The following is a 12,498-nucleotide window of genomic DNA, read 5'->3' as shown; positions in this document are numbered from 1 at the left end:
GATAAAACAGCCGATCAACTAAATCGCTTTCAGCCAGATGTATTCTTTCCTGATTTGTTTTACTGTATTTTTCTATAAACAGACTCTTTTTATGCAAAACTGAACGTTGACTACAACAAATCTTCAATTCTTTCTTATATTCACTGCCTTTTTTTCGTAAAGAATACATGACATGCGCAAAACACATTTTTTATTAAAAGCAAATTTGTTGCCATCAATAAAATTTAAGATAAGAACAAAATTTCGATTAAGATAAGTGTGATATCAATCACTAGAAAAAAGCTGCCGTAATAATTAACAAAAGACCTTGGCATATCTTATTTTTCAGAGTGAAGGGAAGCCTCTAATCTGTTATGAAGCTGTTGCTAAGTTACATACTGATTTTTTGTTGCTGTTGTTATTATGTGCCATTTTAACAAAAACAAAGAAGAAATAACTTTTCTATTTGTGAATAACGATGTTTGTCTGAGATTAACTTACTACTGTTCGAAGCATTTTGTTTGTTATAACATGATAAATCATTTTTGACTTTGCAAGAACTGTATTGTATTTGATGATTACATAGCGAAATCATATTGTACGTCTCTTCAAAAAGAATTAGTTTCAAAGATAATAGTCATACATGTTTACTAAGAAACCCGTTAGTTACGGAAGGATTTATAAAAAACATTTTAAATTACACCTTCCGGATAAAATGCATCAAATATATATATATATAAAATAAAGATCAGTGAAATAACTATATATATGTATATATATATACATATATATATATATATATATATATATATATATATATATATATATATATATATATATATATATATACATATATATATAGTTATTTCACTGATCTTTATTTCCATGCATATAAAATCACCTCAGGAGATATTTATCCAATCATAATGAAATCCGACACATTTCTATGATTCAGTCATAATGAAATATAATTAATTTCTATGTATTTTGGTTTTTAACGAGAAATGACGAAAGCAGTTAAGCAAAGGAGAAGCGAAGCGATGTTGACAGAGCAGCAGTTAAGGAAAGGAGGAATAATGCAATTAACTCGCCAGGGTATTTGTACTAACTTCTGAGATATAAGTAGAGCTAGTCTGTGATTGGTTAATGTTAGCTTTAGTTGGCCTTTTCCAGTATCGTTACATAACATAGAAAGATCTCGAATTTGGGAGAACAGAAGAATTTAGGAGGAGATCACTAAATCTAGAATGTTAAGGTTGAGGTTGTCAATTATTTTTTAAAGCAGCTATCATATTTTGTTATATATTACATATATATACTTTCCTATTGCATAAAATCTTCCTCATATGTATTTAAAAATTAATGGGGATTCCATATGGAAACTGTATACCATGAATATTAGCAGAATTTTAAGCAATGATAGATGGCAGAAATGATGCCTATTACATTCAGTTCTCTAAAATGTCTCTTTGACATTTGTAATTTGCAGCCCACCATCGTTACTAGATCCGCAATTTTGTTTTTTTAAATCATGTTATACCAAGTATGCCGTGAGAATTAAGCTAATTATTTTCTACATTAAAATGCATTTAACAAAATCGTGTAACTTCAAATCTTTCTATATACACATTTTTACATATATTTTTAGTCTAAAGAAGATGGAAAATAATAAAGAAAATTACTGATTCTGAATCTAAGGAAGATATTCCTTCTAATCACCGTAGGGAAAAATACGTAATGTTAACTTTCATTAAAGCTCTTCCGAATGTACCCGGTAGTATATGATCACGTATTATTCATTTAAACTTCTATTTGATTTTAAAACCTCACTTCTAATAATTGACTGCTAGCAATATATTAGATGTTTGATTTAGATATCTATTAATAACCACACGATGCTTAAAAATATTATTGATAAATAAAAAACAGTTAAATTTTAATAAATTAGAATAAACTATTATTGAATTGAAAAAACTATTAGAAATTTCCCAAAAAACAATTGGTTACAGAATTCGTTTTCGATCTATCAGATGGTATAAAGTTGAAAATTCTGCAATAAGAAGTATATAAGAAAAACTAAATACTTTATTCTAAGGATTTTTAAAAAAATGCTCTGTACAGGATTAAAAAATTTATTTGAAGGTTAAATGTAATCAAATAAACTATAGAAAACAGATAAAGCAAGCTGAACAAAAATCCAAGTTATAAAAAGTATTTTTCCATTGATAATCTCAATCAAGAATAAAGTTTTTGAAATATTTCTATGACTATAAGGATGGCCTTATTTATTAGTTACTCTGTATAAATCAAGGAAAGATAAACGTACGTTTTACTGGAAGCCGAAGGTGAATATTTTTTATTGGAACGAACATAACATCTATCGAAATTTACGAGTTATTAATGAGAGATGCTTCGGAGATCCTTCTAAAAAAATTGCTTCGTTTCCTGGCAAAAATAGGGAAAATCCTACAAATGTTTAAAATGTTTCTCAGGAGGCTGATCAGTTAAATAACTATGTTAATGCACTTGTCGGACATTTACTTAAGGAGAGGACATCATATTTGCATTACATATAGGAAAGATTCGGAACTAAATCTGTAGCTTTCAGAAAATCCATAGCTGATCTTCTAAGAAACTTTACAAACCTGAATAAATAAAGAATAATCCACATTTTTAGTAGGTTGCTAATGGCTCTTCTAGAGTCGGAAATCAAATAAGAGGCAGAATTTATCTACGCGGTTGATAGTGGAGGCAGATCAAATTCGTTACAGTAGGATTAATTAATTCATTAATCCTTTTCCTACCATTTTACTGATAAACAGGTTAAGATACTAATGGACTATCAATACACTACCATTAAATGTAACTATGAATTAATGTATCTGTTGAATATATTACTATCAATTAAATGTAAAAAGTTTGCAGTACATTACACATTGGAATCTTAATCGATTAAATTCAATCCCAAGTAATATTTTTTCTAATTGGAAGTCTTTGCGAAATATAGACACTCGAAATATGTCAATATGAAAGTGTTACCGTATTATTCTATTGAACAATAAAGAACAATATAACATAATATATTTCAAATGTATTATTTACTACTTAACATCATTTCTGTGTAATTTCATAATCAACGTTCATGCCAAATTTGTAGTAGGTAAAAGTATGGGTATGTGCAACAGCAGAAGACATTTTGAACCATTTACTGTGTCGTGTTAATCACATTATATAACAATACGAGGAATTATCATAGTGAAACATAAATAATAAAACTATTCTAAATTTCAGAAAGTTGCGTTGTGATGCAAAAAAAACCCATTTTGTGACTAAGGTCCAGAGTAAAAGAATTAATTACAATAATTACAACAAGGTAAGTAAAATCAAACTAACGTTTATTTTTTGTTAAAGGATATTTGGTTACATTTCTGATAGAGTCATGATACTCAATATTTCCATTACAATTATTAAGAGGTGGCTGGTTAATAACCATAGCTGAAGAACACAAAAATATAAAACATACCTTTTAAAAAGAAAACAGGCTCAGAGGGGCCCCATAACTTTAAGGGAAGTATGGAACTATTCACACAAAATCTTGAAAATAATAGCAATTAATAGATAACAAAAGCGAGAGTCTGTTGATAGAGAAAGAAAATACAATAACCTTGGATTCCTTGCTGCACAATATTCTGGTCAAAACCAAATGTAACTAGAAACAGTCATACCATTAACCGTACTCTCCAAGATCTTTATAGACAAGACTATCGATAACACAGCCATAATTTCATGAAGTCGCCGTATGTGTCCGGATCTTGCAGTTACAAGAAGACCTTTTTTTAGTTTATAGTAATCTATAAAAATTTTAAATCCAACTATAGTAAAAGTCCTGTTTTTTATAATGTATTACTAATTGAGAAGATTATATTTGGCTTTTATCAAAAGCATATGCTTTCTAATAAAAGTTTCAATGTAGATTTATTTAAAAGAGATTATTTAATTTTAATATTAAATGAGCGAATGGAAAATACCAGCGTGCTTTAAAAGACATTGACTACTTTATAAAAATATTTGTTTCTGTATTATTACAACTGCTTCAAAGAAATAATAATGTACCATAATCACACTTATTCAAAAATATTACTTCATTTATTAACACCGTTAATTTTAAATCGGTAACACTTCCTTAAACAAACAGCTAAATCTTGTCTTCAATGAGAACATGAAATAAGAATCTTAGAAGAACAGAAGCCTGTTACAAACTTGCACTACTCAACTCCACCCAAACTCAGAAGACTCGTTGCAACAATCTGATGAGATTTGACCTTCATTATTTATTTATTTCCTTTGTTCCATAAAGGACTTTTTTTTTTTTTTAATTTTTGGAACTTTTGATATAAAAGGCGAACTTGGAGAGCACAGATTTATCTTCTTGACTCTAAGAGCGAGAAAACGTCAATATGCAATATTTGGTAAGTATATTTTACTTGAAATTCATTTCGATTAAACTTATAAAACTTTTTTTCATTACTTTTATATAAAAAACTTGCTATAATCTTTTATAATTTTAAAATTTGTGTTATTTAGAGCTGTAATGATCTATGCACATATAAGTCTTAGAATATTCCATTGAATTATTGATATGACAGTATACACAGAAAATTCTCAATGATAAGTTCGCATTTTGAAACTAGTCAAAACTTTTGCTAAACCCCGATTTTTTCAATAATAATGAAAGAGAAGAATATGAATCATAGCTTATTTTGATCAGATTAATCCGGATTTTCCGAAGAACTTAACTGTTTTTCTTGTTAACGAAAGAAACTTCCAATTATGTATATCTTTTATATTCCTTAAAGTTAAATACGAAATTTTCACGAGATGTTCTTTTGTGCTGATGTACTTCTATCTTTCAACTAATTCATTTAATTTTACCATTTCTCCTCTGAACTCATATTAAAGACTGCAGTATAATGCTATCCACTCAAGAAAGTATTTTTTGCAATTTCTACCATTTCATATAATACTTACAAAAGATAAATTTATTATAGTTAACGATGCAAAAAACCTAAATGTTCACTAAAAGTCTAAAAAATTAGAGTTTGTTGCTAAAATTAGGAAAGAAGAAATCCCCAACCTTTATTTAATTGACAAACTGAAACAAAACACTTCTGGTAGAAATGTTTTCAACACGATTGCCACCTGTATATAGCACACCATGCCCACAAAAGTCCTTACTTGGCCTTTATTTTCGCAACCGTTGGACGTAGATATACATTTCCAATTGCAAAAGTGATTTGAATGATATTTTTCATATTTTTAAATATATAAAAAATATTTTAGTGTGAAATACAAAATCTAGCTTTTTATACGTTCATCCAGTCCCTGTACTTAATTATTTTTTATATTTTGTTTATACTTTATTTATTTTTTATAGTGAGTACAAAATTTTAATAAATTTAATATTGTTTACAAAAAAATAAAACACGAAATGTTTGACTTCCGTAAGACAAAAAAAGGCCAATATATTTAATTTCAAAATTCGCGATATCTGACATTTTTGAAAATCTATTAGAATAATTCGAGGTCGATTTTTTTCTCCTGAAATGCTTTTTGGAATTTAGTAGTATCTGTATTTATATTCATGTTACACTTGTTATGGCGATAGAATCTTCACACAAGAGCTTTATAAGTTTTCTTAAGTCTAAAAAGCAGTTAAGGCGCAGTTAAGTCTAAAACTGAGTTATTTTTATTTTCACAAAGTTTTGTTGCTGTATAATAATATACTGGTAATCGTAAAAAAATCATTTAAGTACAAATATTTTGCATTTTTAATTAACGCAACCAACATTGCGAGTTCTGCGCCAATGCGCACTACGATAAAGTTTACTGTATTGTCAATCGTCAAGTCTGATTGCTGTTGCTTTCATTTTTATTGTACTAAAACTTAATCTTGTAAAAAATAGCAAGTTATTCTACTGAGAAGTTCAAGTCTCGTAGAAATTAATATTAACTTCAAATAAAAGTATATCACCCAAGAGAGATCGAGTGAATAATCCTGATGAATACTGATAGCTCCACTTGTGGGGTTCTTAATCCAGTAAAGAATCTCTATTGATAGTTTTAATTTTTCATTTATTGAGTAAAACATGGGAGTAGCCTGATATTTGAATGAAGTAGATTTTAGTAAATACATCCAAATGTGCAATATTTTTAAATATTCCATTCAGGCAACTGTATCAATTCCTAAGTCCACTTTCATATACATTTATGCATTTATGAATTCTACGTTAAACTTCTCTTAATCTACCGTTCACTAGATATGTAGTGTCTGTATTTGACGACTATCACTATCACACTAAGTCACCGCACAAGCACTTTTCCTTCAAACATCGCCATTACAATATGGCAAGCATTTTTTATATCACTTAGTTTATCAATCAAGATACTTTTAAGTACATTCTAATGTTCAAATGATTTTTGTTTTATATATTCAAGTATCGTAGAAATATTTTTTTTCCTTCGAGAAATGTTTCTTTCTTAAAAATCAAACGTAATAGAGAGTAATAACTCGAAGCAAACGTCATCGAAATCTGTCAACTACAATTATAATACCGTTGTTACTATACTCTAGAAAACCAAACAGAATGAGAAAATACAACTTTATGTTAAATATTAATCTACTTCATATTTTTTTATTTTGGGGTCCAAAAACATTCTTAAATAAATTTATCCTGTGATCAGCACCATGCGATTTATTTGATAAAAATAGAATAATAATACTAAAGTGATATAAATTTATAATTATTAATATCCTTTTTTTAAAAAAAACATGGTTTTATAATATTTTTACTTTATAAAATGTTAACTTATTTTTGTTAATGTGCTATAGTTTGCTGTCTTGGTTTTGGTTGCTTTGGTGGCTTGTGCCTTTGCACAGTATTGGCCCTACTACGGTGGTTACTATGGAGCTGCCCATACCTACAACTATGCCTATCCATCGGCCTATAATTATGCCTACAACCCCGCTCTCTCCTACTGGTGGAAGAAGTAAACCGATTTCACTTGGTAAGTATTCTTACAGCGGAGTGACATTCATAAGAATGCATTTCAATGAACATATTTTAACCAATATCTGAATCTTCAGATTCACGTAACTTAAGTTATTTTTCAAGTCAAACAACACAAATCACCGTTATATTCGAAAATATATTACTTTTAAAGCGCAATATGATCTCACGCATGTGGATTCTTCTAGTGAAATATTTAGAGAATAATCACATAAAATCATTAAATATTTATAACTTAGCTCAGGACTAGAATCTCAGATGAACAGACGTGGATAGGCTTAGTTTTCCAAGATTTTCTTTGCATATAATACAAATGTCAGAGTTCAATCAAATTCTAATTAATCCGTGAGTAATATCATTTTCCTAAACCCAGTTGTTATGCATATTATTCAACTTAATATGTTTTAATAACTTAATATGTTACCTGTACTCTTAGCTTATATTCATCTTGATGTATGAGCGGGCAAAATCAGTGAGATCTAAAAAAATTAGCACCGGCTAATATCTCAGGTAAACGAATCTGGTGTGTCTAATTTTAAGATTTTTTTCTTCACGACTAAAGCAAAATCAATAAGTTTATTCTCAAAACGACTTGTAGCTCTTTCTTCTTAATAAAATGATATTGTATTGTTTGATACTATTAAATAACAGTCAGTTATATTTATTACAGTAGCGGTTCCCAGTTTGTGGTCTGTGGACCACAAGTGGTTCTTAAAGCCTGCCTTTGCAGTTCTTGTTTGATTTCCTAAAAAGACAAAAACTAAAATTTAAAATGAACTGTGTATACCACAGCATAACTGAAAATTTCAGAGTTTGTAAATTACGCGAGGTAATTATCTATCACCTTTTCTCGTAAAAATGATATTTTTGAAATTTATTACTGGCTACCTAACTATGGATTTCCCGCTTTAGAATTAACAACAAGCGAAGAATTTAAAGCTGTACGATTGTGAGGTTTCCTACCACTATATAACCAAACATAGAACAGCTATGCAAGAATCGGCCTCGTTCATCCATTTCACTGATAATAGTACCAACATTTATTTAATTTTTAGTTAAAAGGTAAAGATTAGCCAATCTCTCTTGAATTATTAAAAACAAATATATATTTTCTTCTGTTAAATACTTAATATCAATACAAAATTAAATGAATTTTTATTCGTTGTATTTTTAAATGTAAGAAAACGAGTATAATATGCTTAAAAAATTGCTTTCGAAGAGGACAAAGGTAAAGTGGTCCGCAGAATATTCTAATCTATAAACGTGGGCCCCACTTGAATAAAATTTTGAGAAACGCTGAATTAAAACACCGTTTCTCGTTTCTGATAATAGTCTATATGCTGCCAAAATTTACTGATATTAGCACTATTGAATTTTGTATTACAGCTATACCTCCTGGCATGCAGATCTCAACACACGAGAATAAATAAGTTTTTTCTAAAATCTCATGACATTTTTTTTAAATTAAAAGATTCTTAAATATTTTCTCAGTAACTCATTATATTAGTTAGCATTGTCAATCTATTCAGCTTATCACGTTTTAGGACAGAAGCTTAGGATAACGAGCCGAAACAATTGAATCGTTAATTATGTATTTTGGGCTGCAGTTTGATGATACGTTTCAAAATTGTGGAGAAAATAAAGTTATACTTGAAAGCTGTAAATATTTTCGTATTTAGATAACGGTTTCGTTAATTGATTAAATGAGTTTTAGTTTTAATTCACTTCTTACGGTAATAACTCTTTTCCATATTTTTATAAAATGCATCTCATTTGTTAGATATTGATGTACAATATTGCAGAATCATGGATGTTCAAGAATTTAAATCAGGAGCTCGAATTTATAGGCGAGCACGTTTTTCAGTTTGTTTTATTTAATAATATAATTTAATAAATTATATTAAGATTCTGGTTCATTAAATTAAAAATTACTTTTAATGTAATTTATTAAATTATATTAAGAATGCACCAAATTTTTAATTGATTTTAAAATTAGGAATTAAATTTACTGATTAATGTTAGCAGTTATTATAATATCATTTTCTTTATTCAAAGTTAAATGCTTTTGAAGAAAGAATGTTAACAATAATTTTTTGTTTGCTTTTTTGTTTCTCAAACTGCAGTTTAAACCCATGCTATATTGCATTATCAGTTCTCTACAGCATTATTTACTGGGCTAAATAAAAAAAGTATGAATTTCACTTTAAATTAAATCTGTGCATAAAATATAAAATTTAAAATGCAAATTACTTTCATAATTAAAATACATGTCATCAGTTTGTGCAGAAATATATTACTAATTTCATAAAACATGGAAAAGACCTTTGCTTATAATTTGGCCTTTTCGAGTTTAGCTCAATACATGTATTTTAAAAGTATTATATATAGCTAACACAACATATACTTACGGTATATAGTAGTAACTGTGTGCAGTACTTTCTATCAATTAATTATTAAAAAACCTCATTAAGGAAAAACAAAGACACAAAATTAGTTAGTATAAAAAACTTTAAACCTTAAACGTTATGAAATGAAATGTTTAATACAATAAACTTATAATTAATAATATTATAATATTTTAATACAATTATATCAATTTTAATAATTTTTTTAATAAATTTAAATCTATAAGTTTTTCTACATCAAATCTAATGCTATTACTAAATTCGATTCAATTATTGTTTTTCAGATTTGTTTGAAAACCAGTACCTGTGAAGAGAAAGAACTGTTTCTTTTCTCAAAACTTGTACCTCTGAAGTGAAAGAAAAATTGAGTTCGGGATTAATCAGTAATTCAAACTGGCAAAAAGAACTTTGCCAACTTTGTTGATTGATTTTAATGTAAAAATTACAATAGCTTAAAAATAAAGTTTTATATTTTGAATCCTTGTGTTGGTAGACAATCCAATTTGGCAAAGAGATGATAGTTTTTTTTTTTTTTTTTTTTTTTTTTTTTTTTCAAAACTAGCAGTTTTCTCGAATCCGCAAAAAGATGTATTTATGGAAATACATCTTTTTGTGGAAATTCTGTAGAAATAAATCTTTTTGTGGAATGTCGCAAAAAGATCTATTTCTACAGAATATTTAACATTATTCATTAATAAAATGTGATTATTTTATCTTATTTGTTGTACATTATAAATAAAAAATTCAAGAGTTATGATTTAGTTATAACACATTAATTATTCATTAGAAAGAACAGAGCTGCAGATACAGTAACCACTCTTATAGCGGTCGTTTTAGACGATCTTTCTTAAAGTAATCATTTTTCTCAGAATGCAAATGCATATATGTTTTAAGCACCATTTATCAATCGCAACACCTAAAAAATTTAAATCATCTGGAACCAAAAGTAATCTTCACAGGATGAGCGCGTTGCAATTCTTTTGCACTGCAAAATTATCACATACTTCAATAATATTAACAGTGTACGAAGCTGAAAAATAGTTTCCATTTGTAAGTAAAAAAACATCTTTTGCTTGTTAAAAATAGTTAAACCACCAATATTTTAATATAATTCATTAAAAAGTTATGCTAAGTTTTGCTCAGTGAATTAAAAGCTGAATACTTTTCCTCCACTGTCCCTGAATGAAACACTGGACGAGATAGAGTGTTTTTTAGCTTTGCGTACTCGCAAACAATTTAAAACAGCAGAAAAGTTTGAAATGTTACAATAAATTTAGTGATTCTTTTGTACATAATGAAACTGGGAAGTGTAATAACGAACATGTATCAAGTCATATATTGTCTCAGAGGATTCTTTTTACCTACGCTTTGTATCTGCCTTGTAACTGAACTAAAGTGTCAGTCACTCAATGTTTTTAGCCATGTTACCTTCCGTCTTGGGATATACTCCTAAACTTATTGTCTAATACCTGCAGCTATTTATGACTGATGAATAAGTCTATGTTAGTTTTTTTTTAATTCGTAATGTCTGTGAAAATTGTTGATTTATTTTGTGTTCTACTTAAGCAAAACGCTGTTATTTATAATATAAAATTTTCATAGCTTTTTGGACTTATGATACTTTAATGAAACTGTAAAAATGGGGTAATGAACTCAGAACCATTAACTGGGTTAATGAGCAACTCATTCTGAAACTACATATAAAATTAAACACTTTTAGCGTTATTTAATCTCCTTAACCCTTTCTGCCCTGATCCTGGGGGCGTGTGCTACATTCATACGTAGAGGGCTATTTTATCGGTAGTAGAAGTTGTTTCACTTTTCACCGCAAGAGGTCGTATCTGGTAGCTTGTCTGCACATGTTTTTCTACTACAATATATATTCTTTGAGATTTTATGAAGGCAATTGCCGCGACATCCTAGTTTCTACCCCATAGGAAGAAATTTTTTAACATTTTGCAAGGGAGTTCTTTTAACAACCATAAACAATATTTTTGTAGACATTTTTTTTTCTCTATGCACGTTTCAGAAAATTCGGGGCAAAGAGTTAAAATATAAAATGGCTGCTAAAAATTTGTTTACAAATTTTACCTTGGATCTCTTAATATCTTTTAGTGTTTTGTTACTTAACTCATTGTTCAATGAGTTAAAACGTAAATAATTTAACTGTTTACTTTTAAATTTACTTTAAACCGGGCATTTTTAAACAAGTAGAATATTTATGCGTTTTCTAAAGGTTTTGTTTGCTCTTGTAATGTAATCTGACTAAAGAAGTGGTGGCCTTACCCTAAAGCGGCCTCTGTAATAGTATACGCACTCATATTCGAAAAACAGTGAAACGTGCTATACGCGTTAAGTAGTTTATTGTTAATTAACCAATTATTTTTTATTTAAACTTCTACTATGACTTCTTCTTTCCGTATTTCCCACTGGAATTCAAATTCGTAGGTCGAGTATTTAAGTCGAGGTCTTTGAATGTCTAAAAGCTAATCTAAGCTTCGTCTACAATTTAGTCCTATCGCTCTGCTCCGTTAGTGACTATTCCGTATTAAGCTATTTCGCTAGCCGTCGTTAGCTGACGTTAAAAAAGCGTCATTAAACTATTGAGTTACTCTTAAATAAGACAATTTATGTAGTCTCTGACTACGATACTTGAATTTGAATTACAGCTTATGTTATTTTAAACACCTGTAAGTGACGCAGGTTACTGTACACGCAAGTTGTGTCTTCACTTTAATTTAAAGATTTAATGATAATGTCTTTTTAACATTCTCAGGACTTATTAATCAGATATAGCGACAATTCGCTTGTCACTCTGGTAAGGTCTATTAACTAGATTTCTAGGAGAATCAACTAAAATTCAAAAAAATTTTTAAGACGAGAAACCATGTTTGTCCATAATGCAAGTTTGCATGTGGTGTAAAGACCTTATTTTATTCTAACCAATTATTTTTAGTTCGACTTCCTTTTCCTTCTGATTTCAGTCTCCTGCTGGAATATAAATTTTACTGATGTAGTATGCAAAATCTAAGTTTGTGCGAAGGAGT

General features: G+C 28.6%; 1 long non-coding RNA gene across 1 annotated transcript; it reads left to right on the top strand.

Annotated features, from left to right (window-relative positions):
* The first annotated feature begins 4,295 nt into the window (after positions 1–4,295).
* Positions 4,296–9,929, top strand: LOC118191770 (uncharacterized). The gene is made up of 3 exons (XR_004758663.2): positions 4,296–4,448; positions 6,869–7,044; positions 9,736–9,929. It is a non-coding gene; the product is annotated as an uncharacterized LOC118191770 (long non-coding RNA).
* The last annotated feature ends 2,569 nt before the right edge of the window (positions 9,930–12,498 follow it).

This window comes from Stegodyphus dumicola, chromosome 8 (assembly GCF_044657685.1).
Source record: "Stegodyphus dumicola isolate Sdum_Otavi_A_Nest chromosome 8, ASM4465768v1".
Classification (NCBI taxonomy): Eukaryota; Metazoa; Arthropoda; class Arachnida; order Araneae; family Eresidae; genus Stegodyphus; species Stegodyphus dumicola.
The sequence above is the reverse complement of the archived record's forward strand: the minus strand, read 5'-3'. Positions and strand labels throughout refer to the sequence as shown.